Below are 13,601 nucleotides of genomic sequence, written 5' to 3'. Positions count from 1 at the left end.
GCTTACTTTTACAAATACTATCTTATTTTATCCTTATAACAAGTCTGAGAAGTGGGTGCTATGATTAAACTCATTTTATTATGGAGGAAATGGAGGCAAAAAGCTTTAAGTGACTTACCCCAACATCACACAACTAGTAAATATCCAAAAAAAGATTTTAATTTGGGTCTTTCTGACACTAAGCTCAATGCAGTATTCACTAAATCACCTAGTTGCTTTTATGGTGATGATCATAATGTTTTAAAATGAATAAATAAAACATTTCATCCTACTCATTGATGTTGCACTTGTACGTTATGGTTTGATGGTTAAGAATAGCTTTCCATCTCACACAGCATTCTGTGCGAATGAAGAGATTGTATACCTTAAAGAGTGCTCAGAATCATTACTAGCCAAGAAGCTGCTTTTTGCAGCCCCATCACTGAGTCAAATTTTACTGATGAAAACATCAGCTATCTGGCAATGATAAACATTAAATCCTAGCATAATATTATTAGAAACCAAAAATTGCTTCCCAGCAGAGAAGTGGAAATCTATCTGTTTTGATTTGCATGCTTTGGGATAAAATATTTCAATCCACATGATATCACACTCATAAGTTTCAGGTTTTGGATTTCACATTTGACACTTCATAAATTCAAATCCACATGATATAGACTAGACTCAACATTTTCTTCAACTCAGTTTAGTTTCAGTCAATGCCAATGCCCTCTCTGGTGTTTTATCAGTCTAATAACCTGCGTATTAAAATATGACCTAAAACAGAGGGAAGGTAAGAGAAAATATAAATTTGGAGAGAAAAAAGAAATAATTAACAGATACTTTTTCATTATTTGGCCTAACATAAAATTATTGTTATTATCACTATCTACTTATTCATTAAATTGTGTGCCTTTTTGAAAACTCCTACTGTCAAACCACTACTCATACTAGTTGGAGAAATGAATGCTTCCTGAACTCTAATTAATGAATATTCAGTTTACATGTCACTTTTACCACACAGATTAAGTCCTTAAAGAATTTCCTTAAAATAAGTGACATTATAAACAAACCCTGAGAAAGACTGACATACATGGTTATATAGGAATAGTAAGGTTGTGACTAGAGGTTGGTGAGTTGGTGATTTTTTCCCTTTTTGAAAAGATCGTTATTTAATTTGAATAACGGACTCTCCGTGGGGAAACATCCTTGACCTGTACCAATCAAGATCATCTCCAGATCCTATATTCTTAGTGGTTTGCCTTAAGGTATTTAAAGCTTGTCACTTGCTCCTTACTTGGTATTATACAAGACCAAAGTCAAGATTTGAACTCTTGATGTCAAAGCCAACCCTACATCTAGACATTCTGTAAGTATTTTTCAAAGGCACATTTCTCACAAAGTATCAGTTTTGCCAATATCTCTTTTAGGAGACTAGACGAAAAAGACATTAAAATAAACAAACCAAGGAAGGAGATTCAGGGAAATATATTTTCTTTCTAAGAATTGGAGTTACAAACATATATATCTTATAGTATGATAAAGTGGAAAGAGGAGAGGATTTCAAATCAAGTGGGTGTAGCTTCAAATTCTACCACAGCTTTGTAATACCTATATGACACTGATTAAATAATTTATCCTCTATGGAATTTTGTCTCTCTATCTATATATCAAGAAGATTAGAATAGATAGACTCAAAGATTCCTTCCAGTTTTAAATATAGGATCTCATGACTAAGCTGGGAAAGGATTATATGTAGAAGATTCTTGGCATGACCATTGTAATGTTTGAAGATGCAATTTCCCTAAAGGTTGAGGAGCCCAGTTTTAACAAACTATTCTGATAACAAAGACACCAAAATAAAAAGTTAATATCAAGGATAACACTGAGTAGATGAGATTTAGGTTAACAGAAATTGATGAAATAAAACGAAAAATCCTATGGTCCTGGTATTGAAATCTAAGATTAAGATTGTTTGTAAATTATGAATTGTTAAGATAATCATCAATTATTACATCCCTATTTGTCTCTCATGGATAAATTCTTCTATAGGGATATATAGAAACTTATATGAAGTTACATAAATGTTGACTCTGCTATTTTGATAGCTCTTTTATATGCTGCTTTGAGATTTATGAAAATGCTTTCTTTAAAAATACAGTGTTAGGTAATACAATTAATATTTTGTCCAATCTATAGGGGAAGCAATTCAAAAAAGAAGCAAAGGGATCTGTCACACAGCTAAATGTTAGTTACTTTATTCAAAGTCCGATATTTTCATTACCTTTCCATAAGCCTTTATTGATTATTATTTTATTGCATTATGGTCTGAAAAATTTGCATTTATTATTTCTGCTTTCCTACATTTGTTTGCAACATTTTTATCTTCTAGTACATTTTTAATCTTTGTATATGTACCATGTGCTGCTGAAAAGAACATATATTCCTTTTTATGCCTACTTATTTTTTCTCCATATATCTATTACCTCTGATTTTTCTAACATTTCATTCATCTTCCCTACTTCTTTCTTATTAATTTTTTGGTTCAATTTATCTAGTTCTGATAGGGGAAGTTTGAGGTCCCCCACTAGTATGGTTTCACTATTTCCTCCTTAAGATCCTTAAGTTTCTCCTTCAGATATCTGAATGCTGTACCATTTGGTACATATATTTTGAGAATTGATATTTCTTCATTATTTATACTGCCTTTCATCAAGATGTAATTACCTTCCTTATCTCTTTTAATGAGATCTATTTTTGCTTTAGCTTTTTTTATTTTGCTTTAGCTGAGATCATTATTGCTACTACTTTACTCTTTGTCTCACTTGCATCTCAGTAAATTCTCAGTATAAAAAAAAAATCCAACTTCTTACCTTTACCTGGTTTACCTGCCTCAAGTATGTTTCTTATAGAAAACATATGGTCGAATTCTGGTTTTTAATCCATTCTGCTATCTGTTTTCTTTTTATTGGTGAGTTCATCCCATTCACATTCACAGTTATGATCACTGTGTATTCCCATTCATTTTGACTTCCTTCTTTGATTTTGCCTTTTCTCTTATCCCTCTTACCCACCCCACCAATTTTTTTATTTAAGTCAGTCTCCCCCCTTTCCCCTCCCTGACGTTACTCCCCTTTCCACATCCTCCCGTCTTATTATTCTCCACTTGATATAGTGCCTTTTAGATGACTCCCCAACCTCACCTTCCCTTGTATTGCTTCCCTACCCACCAATCTGTTTATTAGCTTTCTACTGCTCTACAGGACACAATACAATTCTCTGGCCCAATGGCTCTGATTGTTCTTCCCTCTCTGAGTCAATTCCAGTGACCATAAGATTTAAGTATTAACTGCCATCAACCTCTTATACCTTTCCATTGTATTGGTCTTCTCCCCTCTCCCACCAAGTGCTTCTTTATGAAATATATATTGACCCCATTTTCTCTCTTTTCCTATTTCTCTTAGGATTAGGCTTGTTTTACCATTATTTTTAAAATATATTTTTGATATATTATCCTATAAATTTGTCACTGTATCCTGTAAGTATGCTTCATCAATCTACTCAGATTATAATAAGAATGTTCAAGAATTACCAATATCATGTTGTCATATTGAAATACAAATCATTTGAACTTACTGGGTCCCTTTATTTTTCTTTCCTAATTACTTTTTTGTTATTCTCTTGAGTTCTGTATTTGAGCATCAAATTTTCTGCTTAAGTCTGGTCTTTTCTTCATGAATGCTTAGAAATCTTCTATTTTATTAAATGATCATACTTTCCCCTGCAAGAATATAGTCAATTTTTCTGGATAGTTAATTCTTGGCTGAAGAACCAGTTCCCTTGCTTTCCAAAATATCATATTCCATGCCATCTGGTCCTTCAATTTAAGTGCAGCCAGATCCTTTGTAAACCTGACTATGGCTCCATGATATATGAATTGTTTCTTTTTAGCAACTAGTAGTATCTTTTCCTTGATCTGGAAGTCCTTCAACTTGACTATAACATTCCTGAGCATTGTCAATTGGGAATTCAATGCAGGAGTTGATCTGTGGATTCTTTCAATCTCTACTTTACCCTTTTGTTTAAGAATATAAGGAAAGTTTTTCTTGTATAATTTCCTGTAGAATGATTTCCAGGTTTTTTCTTTCGTCAGGATTTTCAAGTAGTCTAATAATTCTTAAATTGCCTCTCCTGGATCTATTTTCCAGGTCTGTTGCTTTATCAATGAGGTGTTTCATATTTTCCTCAATTTTTTTCATTCTTTTGATTTTGTTTAATAAACTCTTGCTGCCCTGTGAAATCATTTGCTTCTAGTCATTCAATTTTAATTTTTTTTAAATGTATTTCTTCCCTGGATTTTTGATTCTCCTTTTCCTCTTTTGATCTATTTTTCTTTGAAGGTCATCTTTCACTTTCATTGCCTCATTTTCAAGCTGGTCAATTCTGGCTTTTAAGAAACTAGTTTTCTTGTTTTAGTTCATGTGCCTCTATTTCCAGATGACCTATTTTGCTGTCTTAAATTCTTTCCCAAATTCTCTTTAGCCTCTATTAGTTTTTTTATTATTTAGTTTTGAGTTCTTATGAAGGCTGAGTCCAATTTGCTGGAGTTCCTCAGTTTTTGCTTGGTGTTCCTTTGTCCTCCTCTCTTCCATTTGTTCTTTGCTCATTACCTGGATAGAAAGTGTCAATTGTAATTTCTTTTTTTTCTTTTTCTGTTGTTCACTCATATTTCCCCTTCTTTTCCCCCTCATTATTGGCTGCATTATTGATCCTCTGTTTATTTATTCTCTTCTTTTCTGATTAACTGGATTAGGCTGATGTAGCTGACATGTTGTATTAATGTGGAAAAATTATCAAGGAAAATACTTGTCCCAATATTTTAGAATCAGACACTAAAATAGAAATGGAAAGAATTCATTGATCACCTCCTGAAACCTCACAATGAAAATTCTTAGAAATATTATTGCCAAATTCCAGAGCTCTGGGGTCAATCAGAAAATGCTTCAAGCCACCAGAAAGAAAACACTCAAAAATAATGGAATTTCAGTCAATATCACTCAAGATTTAGTAGCTTCCAAGTGTAATACAAAGAAGACTTGAAATGTGATGTTCCAAAAAACAAAGGCAGTAGGATAGCAATCAATAATAATCTATGCAGCAAAAATAAGAAAATCCTTTGGTGAGGGAAATAGAAGTTTAATGAATTAGAAGACTTTTAAGTATTCCTAGTGAAAAGACCAGTGCTTCCTCAATTGGCAGATAAAGGACAGGAAGAGGCAATTCTCAGATGAAGAAATTAAAACTATCTTTACTCATGTGAAAAAAAATTATTTCAAATTGATATTAAATAGAGAAATGCAAATTAAAACAACTCTGATATAACACTTCACATTGAGCTGGCTAATATGACAAAAATAATGATAAATTTTGAAGGGAATGTGGGGAAATGTCACATTAATACACTCTTGGTAGAAATGTGGACTGACAGCATTCTGAAGAGCAATTTGGAACTATGTCCAAAGTGAAATCCAACTGTCCATACCCTTTGATCCAACAACATCTCTACTAGGTCTACATCCCAAAGAGGTAAAAAATAGAAAGAAAGGACCTACTTGTACAAAAATATTTATAGCAGCTCTTTTGTGATAGCAAAGAACTGAAAACTGAAAGAATGTCTTTCAGTTGGGGATTGGCTAAATAAGTTGTCTTATATGATTGCAATGGAATACTATTGTGCAATAAGAAATAATAAAGATAATGATCATAAAAACACCCTAGAAAGGTATATGAAATGATGCAAAATGAAGTAAACAAAACTAAGAGAATGATGTATACTGTAACAGCAATAAAATATGAGGATCAACTATAAATGATTCAAGTATTATCAGTAATGCAAGGATCTAGTACAAGTCCAAGGGATTCATGATCAAAAAAGACTATCTATTACAAAAGAAGAAATTAACATATCCTAAATGCAGCATTTCCTCCATGAATTTTCTTCAATATAAGTGATATGTATCTTCTTTTACAAACTAAAAACCATAGAAATATATATTGCATGATGAAATATGTATAACCTGCCACTGTGGGGATGGTGGAGGGGTAGGAAGGAGAAAACAGAGATTACTAAATGTCAGAAAATTATTATTAAAACTCATATCAACCTGTAATCTTAAAAAAAATAAAAATCATATTGAAAAAAGCCCAGAGTGGATTATAGTTCAAATACAATACAAACAGAACACTCAAAAGAAGCATAAAAAGATAAATGAAAGAGAAATCATAAGGTTTTCTAAAAAGTTAAACTGTTTACATTTCTATGTGGGAAAATGATATATATAACTCCTAAGAACTTTGTCATTGTTACGGTAGATTAAAGTCATTTTCATAGATAAAAGGCATGAGTGTGAGTTGACTGACCTCTAAAAATAAAAGAAATAAGAGGGGGATGTACTGGGAAAAGGTGAAAGATATTATAGAATGGGAGAATATTTCTCACATAAAATAGGCTTGTAAGGAAGAACTTTTACAGTAGAGAGGAAAATGAAAAATATATATTATACATAATATATATTACCAGCTCTTATTTGGGTGGTAAAATTTGGAAATCAAGGGAATGCTTATCAGTTGGGGAATGGATGTATAATTTGTTGCATATGGTTTTAATGGAGTACTATTGTGTTATAAAAATTACAAAGAAGGGTGATTTCAGAAAAGAAACAACATGGGAAGACATATGAACTGAATAAAAGTAAAGAGAGAAGAACAAAGGGAGATCATTGTGCACAGTAACAGCAATATTATAATGAACATACAATGTGAAAGACTTGACTATTGTCATCAAGGCAGTTAACTGGACAATTCCAATGAAATAAATGCTATCCACTTCCAGGATATAACTGATGAACTCTAAGTGTAAAAATGAAATATAAGTTTCTTGCTTTCTTTGTTTTTCTTTTTTTTTTAATCATTCTTGAAATATATTTTGCATGATTTCACATTTATAAACAATAATTCATTGTTTGACTCTCAGGGGTTTGGGGAGGGTTTGGAGGGAGAGAAAGAATTTGAAAAAGAATTTTAAAAGAATGTGGAAAATAAATAATTTAAAATAATTTGGGAAAGTATTTTGAGGGGGTAGTGTAATCAGAAAATATTTTTGAAGATACATTATGAATTTGAAGATTGATTAGTATTTTAAATAAGCAGAAATGAAGGTGCTGCAATAGAAGAGACATAGGGTTGGGAAATCACCAACTACGGAGTAGTGAGTTATCTAATTTACCTTGGTAACAGGGGGAGGAGGGAGAAAAAGTATGGACCACTCTTGTCAATGAGTATAAATATTGCATTTACCCAAATTCCATTTTATAACTTGTTCAGAAATAAACATTGGAAAGGCAGCCAGAAAGAGATAAAAAATAACTGTCCTGTTCATATTTTCTCTCTTTGGCAGGTAGTGTTGCTCTATTTCCTGCTGACACTGCCATTTTAGTAACTTAATGATACAATTGTTCTGTACACTGCACAGACAAAGACACAGACACCCAAAGGCATTTAATTGGTACTTCTGAGGAGACTGAATTTTTTGCTCTATAATTTGAGGTGTTTCTTTGTTTGTTTTATTTTGGTGGGGGAAAGAGGGAAGCTAATGGGAAAGATATTGACTTCTCTTGAGAAATTTTAAATCCTAAAGAAGTGGAGATATTTCATCTAGGGTATCTAATTAATGCCCATAACTTTCCCAGCACTTACTGAGTTACCCAAGAAGAGACTTCAGCCCTTGTGCAGCAGTTACTATCATTTAACATCTTTCAATTTAGCCTGCCTTTAGGACAATCATCTTTCAATCAGCATTGCTATTCTACATTTAAGAATATAAAGTTTACCTGTAAGTATTTTGTCACTGGAAATAAAGCAGAAAAAAATAAAAATAAAATAAAATATTTAACTGTGTTATGAAATGTCTTCCATTCCCCAGTGACACTATGTTTTAGATTTTGTCTGACTTCTTTTAAATACCTGCTATCTAATTAGCTCTTGCTTTGAATACTTTTATTGCTTTTTGGAAGTCAATTTTCTAAGATCCTGGCACTAATATTAAGGAGGATGATACCTATATTAATTTCTTTGCCAAGTGCCTTCTTTGTGATCTACCAAATGTTAAAAAATTCATAGCAAAACTGATACAACTCTTCTCTTTTTCCTGTCCCTCACATACAAAAATGACATGTTGAATTTTCAGAAGTGCCAGACAGGCTGGTAAAAAGTGAAATGTTAATAGGCGCAGCACAAGGTGATCCTATCAGTGGCAAAATGTTACTGTCTCCAATTTGGGTAAAGAGGTGAAAATAATTTGATGATGAGGTGAGGATGTCTGACAGGTAGGCTCAAGTTAAAAGACAATAAACCTAATATTAACTTGAATTTACAAAGGCAAAAGTTAAACTTTTGAGTTAAAATATCCACAGTCTTTTCCAGAGAAGTTATAAATGATTTCTCCCTTTCCCCAGTGAATTCTTTTTTGCATTTCCCAATGAGAAAAGACCATCAGTTTTATGGAATGGATTTAGTTTCTTCTTTCTTTGATGTCTCATTAATAGTCTTCTTTTTGCCTAGATATTTTTCCACATTATCCTTTCTGTCCTCGAGTCTCCCTAGTTGTGCCTATTTTCTCTCTTTTCTTTGAACCATTATTATCCCTGGAGTTGCCCACAAGAAAGTTGAGAGTAAAAGATTCTTCAGGTATAGAGAGAGTTACTGTAGGCATGGAATCAGAAGTGCTAGCATCCAGTAATATCTCTGCCACTTTATTAATTATATAACTAGCCAATTCATTTTATTTCTATGAATATCTGTATAATTATATCATGTAACAGTATTCCTAAGTTATTTCTTGCTGTAATAATCACTGGTTCTATTTGTAAAAGATGGAGGAAAGGTTATGGGAATGGTAATTACTGTTTTAATTTGCACTCATAGGTACAGTACTAGTTTAACCTTAAATTTCTCCATCAATGGAGGAGCCCCTTTTTACCTGCCCCAATAGGAGCCACAGTCATCCAGACATCACAATTTCAATATCACCAGTATAAATAAATTAAACTCACATGATTAATTGATTAAAACTTGAAACCCTCTTTTATGTTTATTTAACAAGAAGATTGATGTCTTTATGTTGTTTTCAGGGTATATGAAGCAATTATCAGAGAATAGAATGATATTTGGATCCAGTTCATATAGAGATAAAGGACAAAAAATCAATTCAGTGTTCTGTTCATTGATTTGGGACTATCTTTTAGTTTATTTGAATCCACAAAAATGTAAACTAGATTATTTTCCATTAGTTCTCTTAAGACTTTTGATTGTTGCTATGGTAATTAGCATCTGACTACACTGGAAATTAATATAGTACAGTGTTTTAAATAGTGGCTATGGATACTTGCTTGTTTTTTTTTTCTTTATGATCTTTCAATTTTCAGAAGTATGGTTAAGTTAGAGTTCTTGTGTGACTCAGATTTTAATATTCACTCAAAGACATAAATATTAGTGTTAGAAAATAAGTTCTTTACAGGAGAAATTTTTTAATTTTGACAATCCATTTTTATTTCTCTTAATTATTTATAGTAAAAAAATCTAAACAAAATTTAAATTATCTCTTTCTCTAACTGGGATGTATGAATCTTTTTCAATGAAATGGTCAAACAGATTTTATTATTTTATTGTTCATTTTTATTCCATCTTACCATTTCTTCTGCATGCAAATTTATATATTTTTTATGACTTTGTAGCTTCTGAAAAGCCAGAAAACAGTTTATTTTAAATGATAATTCTCATTGTAAAATACTATGAATTCAAAGATGAAAATCATCAGAAATCTTAAAGAATGTTTTATAATTCTGGCACATACCTTGGATTTTTTTCATAAGATATATGATGATGTTCTGATTTCTGACCATTTTTCTTTATCATCAAATATAGCTAAAGTTATATTAAACTCTGGTGAACTGCATTTCCACTTAGGCTCTGATTATTTGAGACTTTTCACAATAACACCACTGCCAGGTACAAAGAGAAGAGGGACAGAATTTCCTACATTATTCAACAAACCCTTCAGACAGATTGATAATTAGAAAATTTATTGTCTGAATGTAGATTATATTGCCAAAGATTTACCAAAGTGTAAATTCATTCCAAAGTAGCTAAGGTTCCCTGAAGTTTTTCTTTAACCTTTTCATATTCTTTTTTTACCAGTAAAAATGGGTTAGTTAGGAAGAAGATAGGTGGTAGGCAGAAGATATGATGTGCATTAGTTCAAACCGAGCAGAGAAGCTGATTGTAAATGACAGAGTAGATGGAACATTCCAAGCTCTTTAAAAAGGATTACTTTGGAAGGGATTTATTGTTCTACATGGAACATTCTCCATGATGATTAGTTTTTAGGTGATGAAGTTATCCTGTACTAGGCATGAGGACTAGGGATGATTAGATTCAAGGTACTAATCTTCCTGGATCTTTGAAGAGAACTGAAGAAAAGAAAAGAAAAAAAAGGAATTTCCCCCCTTGTATTGCAAGAGAGTTTAGAGATAGTAATGTATATTAAAATGGGGAGTGGGAGGGAAAAGGGTAGGATGGGAAGCAGAGACCCAGGATTGAAAAAAAGCAATTCTTAGTGAGAGATTTCTGCTGACTAGGCCAAGAATGATACTTTGTACCTATAGTTGCTTGCTTCTATGTACTAGTTACACTTAAAAATCTTCTCACCTATAAAATGGTTTTGTTTTTAATGACTCTTTACTAAAGAATAGAAAGTCAGAGGCATTAAGTGGTATACCCAGGAAAATTTCCCCTGCCCTTCCTAATGCTTAGGATGAAGGTGTTATTGAAAGGTAGTGAGAGGAGGCAGATTGAGTTTATTATTTTGTAATAAAGCTTTCTGTGGCTCTTTCCCCCTTTCAATATTTCTCATCTATCCCATAATCCTATTATATTCTGAGGGGTTCAGGATCTTACCCCTCTCAGGAGCACTACCTGATGGAATGTGGAATTATTTTTTTCTGAAGTTTTAAAGTATTATTTTATCAGATGTAAGAAAGGCATTTATAATGGGAAGATATGTGCCAAATTATTCCATGTGGAGAGGAGTTTATGTCATCTGTAGCTGATATTTTGTCTTCAGTTAAATTCATTCTAATAAGTATTTATTAATCTACTGGGGGTCAGGTACTGTGTTAGTTTTTACTTGCTGTGCATGTTAAGACAACCTGGAAAATAATTCCTGCCTATGAGAGCTTATCTTGGCTTGAAGGAAAACAACACATGCATGGAGGTATATAAAAGGTTTGAGGTAGGAGAAAACAATAACAACCAGGGGGAATCAGGAAAGGCAGACATTGAGCACACAGCTTTGCTCATCATAATTGCCATTTGCCACATGTTTTAAATGAATAACTTCATGATTAACTGATGTTTTAACTGGAAAAAATGGTAATCACACCAAGTCAATATGTTTATATTCCAAAGTATAACTGGGAACACTGGTTTTCTTAACTGTGTCAGTATATTAAACTCCATTCTCATCCTCTTTTCACCAAATAACCACTCTCTTTTCTACCTTCTTTGTAGTCCAACATGCTTGATAGCATGTGTCATGCTGTTTGACACTAAATTGAAAAATCCAAAAAGACTTCTTGACTTAAGGGATCTGTGTGATAGTGTGCCTCATTACCAACTATTTAAAAAAATATTTACAGTATATAAAACATTAAGACATTCTGATAGACTTATGTTCAGGGAGAAGTATATAAAGATGAATAGGAATACTGACATAAATATGCCCCTAAGGGTGTTAAAAATGAACACTGATGAAGGAACATAAAATTATAATGATATGGAGAAGGGTCAACCTGGGATAAATATTGTAAAGAAACATGAAGTCTTATATTACTTCAAAACTACTTTCCAAGTTGTGGATCATATTTAAAATATTATATCTATAGTTATTTTAGTTTTATAATAATTCATTATTTTAAAATGCCATATGATTGATAAATATGGCAATACAGACATACATATATGTTACATATACAGAGTGGTGGGTACATATGGAAATAAAATATTAAACTAAGTGAAACTGTTACTTCTTGAGATAGTGAAGGTAAATTGACAAGTCCTGAAAATCCTCTCTCTCTTCATGTCTCTATCACAATCTAAATACATACTCATGTGTATATATGTATGGAGAGAAAGAGAGCAAAAGCCCATAAGTATGAAAGAGCAATGGCGCCTTGTTTTATTTTGTTTGTTTTTTCTCCAAGTGGGAGTCATTCAAAAATAACACTTCAAAATATGTAGTTATAAATGCTGCATATTAATCTAGTAGAATTTTTAAAATAATTTGGGGTTAGAATTTTAAAAACTATAAACTGACAACAACATTATTCTCCTTAATTTGGTGATTCAAGTGGTCCCAAATCTGTTCTTTGAATCGTGTCTGAATTTAATATATTTTAATATGAAATTATTCCAAAATCATAAAAAAGTATAATTGAATATCTTTTGATCATTGAAGGAATACCATTTTAAAGTATAAGATGATCTTGTTTTATTTAAAATTTACATTACTGTCAAGTTGTTTTTAATGGAAAAACAATTTAAATTAATTGTCTCAGATTTTTCTTAATCTATTCCAACAGAAAATATTCAGAGCTTTGAATGGAATCAAAATAACACCTGCTGTACTAGAGGTCATTTTCCTAAATTAACATTTCATCAGGAATGTATCATTTTCCTCTTAATGTTATTAACATTTTTTTCATATTTTCATGTAATTTGCATCAGCAGTGCTATTTTTAAAATAATTAAACTTCAGAAAGCACCATAATGAACCCATTCAACATGTGAAATGCAAAGAAATAGTAGAATTCAATATTTCAAAAATCAAGAGATCACCTTTTAACAAAACATATGTCTACAAATGAAGAAAACATGGATGAGAGAGATTAAGTCATAAATTCAGCTAATGTAAGATGAAAATGCATGTCTACCTGCTTCTAAGTCCAATATTCAATCCATTACAGTTCCTAACTGTTAAGAAAAGATTACATTGGTCAATATAACATCTAAGAATTTGTGTTTCATTGACATGGAATAGATGTCAGTATTTTTAGTCTGTCTTAGATAGGATTTAGAATCATTAATCACTTTACACATACCTCAGGTTTACATATCTAAAAATGTAATGAAACTAATCTAATTTTATATTTAACACAATAGAAAACTCAGCCCCACGGAATCTAGTTGATCTGTCCAATGTCATCAAATCAGTGTCAGAGGAAATATTTGAAACCAGATTCTCTCACTTTAAAGTCAAAGTTCTTTCTTCTCTACTATGATGCATGCCACTGAGAGAAATAAAGAAAAAATAATGATAAAAAAGAAAATAAGTAAAGGAAATCCAACCTTAATTATTTTGAAATTTTTATTTTTAATTAATTTTTTAAATTATAATCCAACTTTAAATTATTATTGTGAATAGAAATGAATTACACTTATCCATAAAAATGAAGAACATTTGAGATAAAATTAGAAAAGACAGACTATGTGTCCTATAGGAAATTCAC

Source organism: Monodelphis domestica, chromosome 7 (genome assembly GCF_027887165.1).
Source record: "Monodelphis domestica isolate mMonDom1 chromosome 7, mMonDom1.pri, whole genome shotgun sequence".
NCBI lineage: Eukaryota > Metazoa > Chordata > Mammalia > Didelphimorphia > Didelphidae > Monodelphis > Monodelphis domestica.
This window is presented reverse-complemented; position numbering follows the sequence as displayed.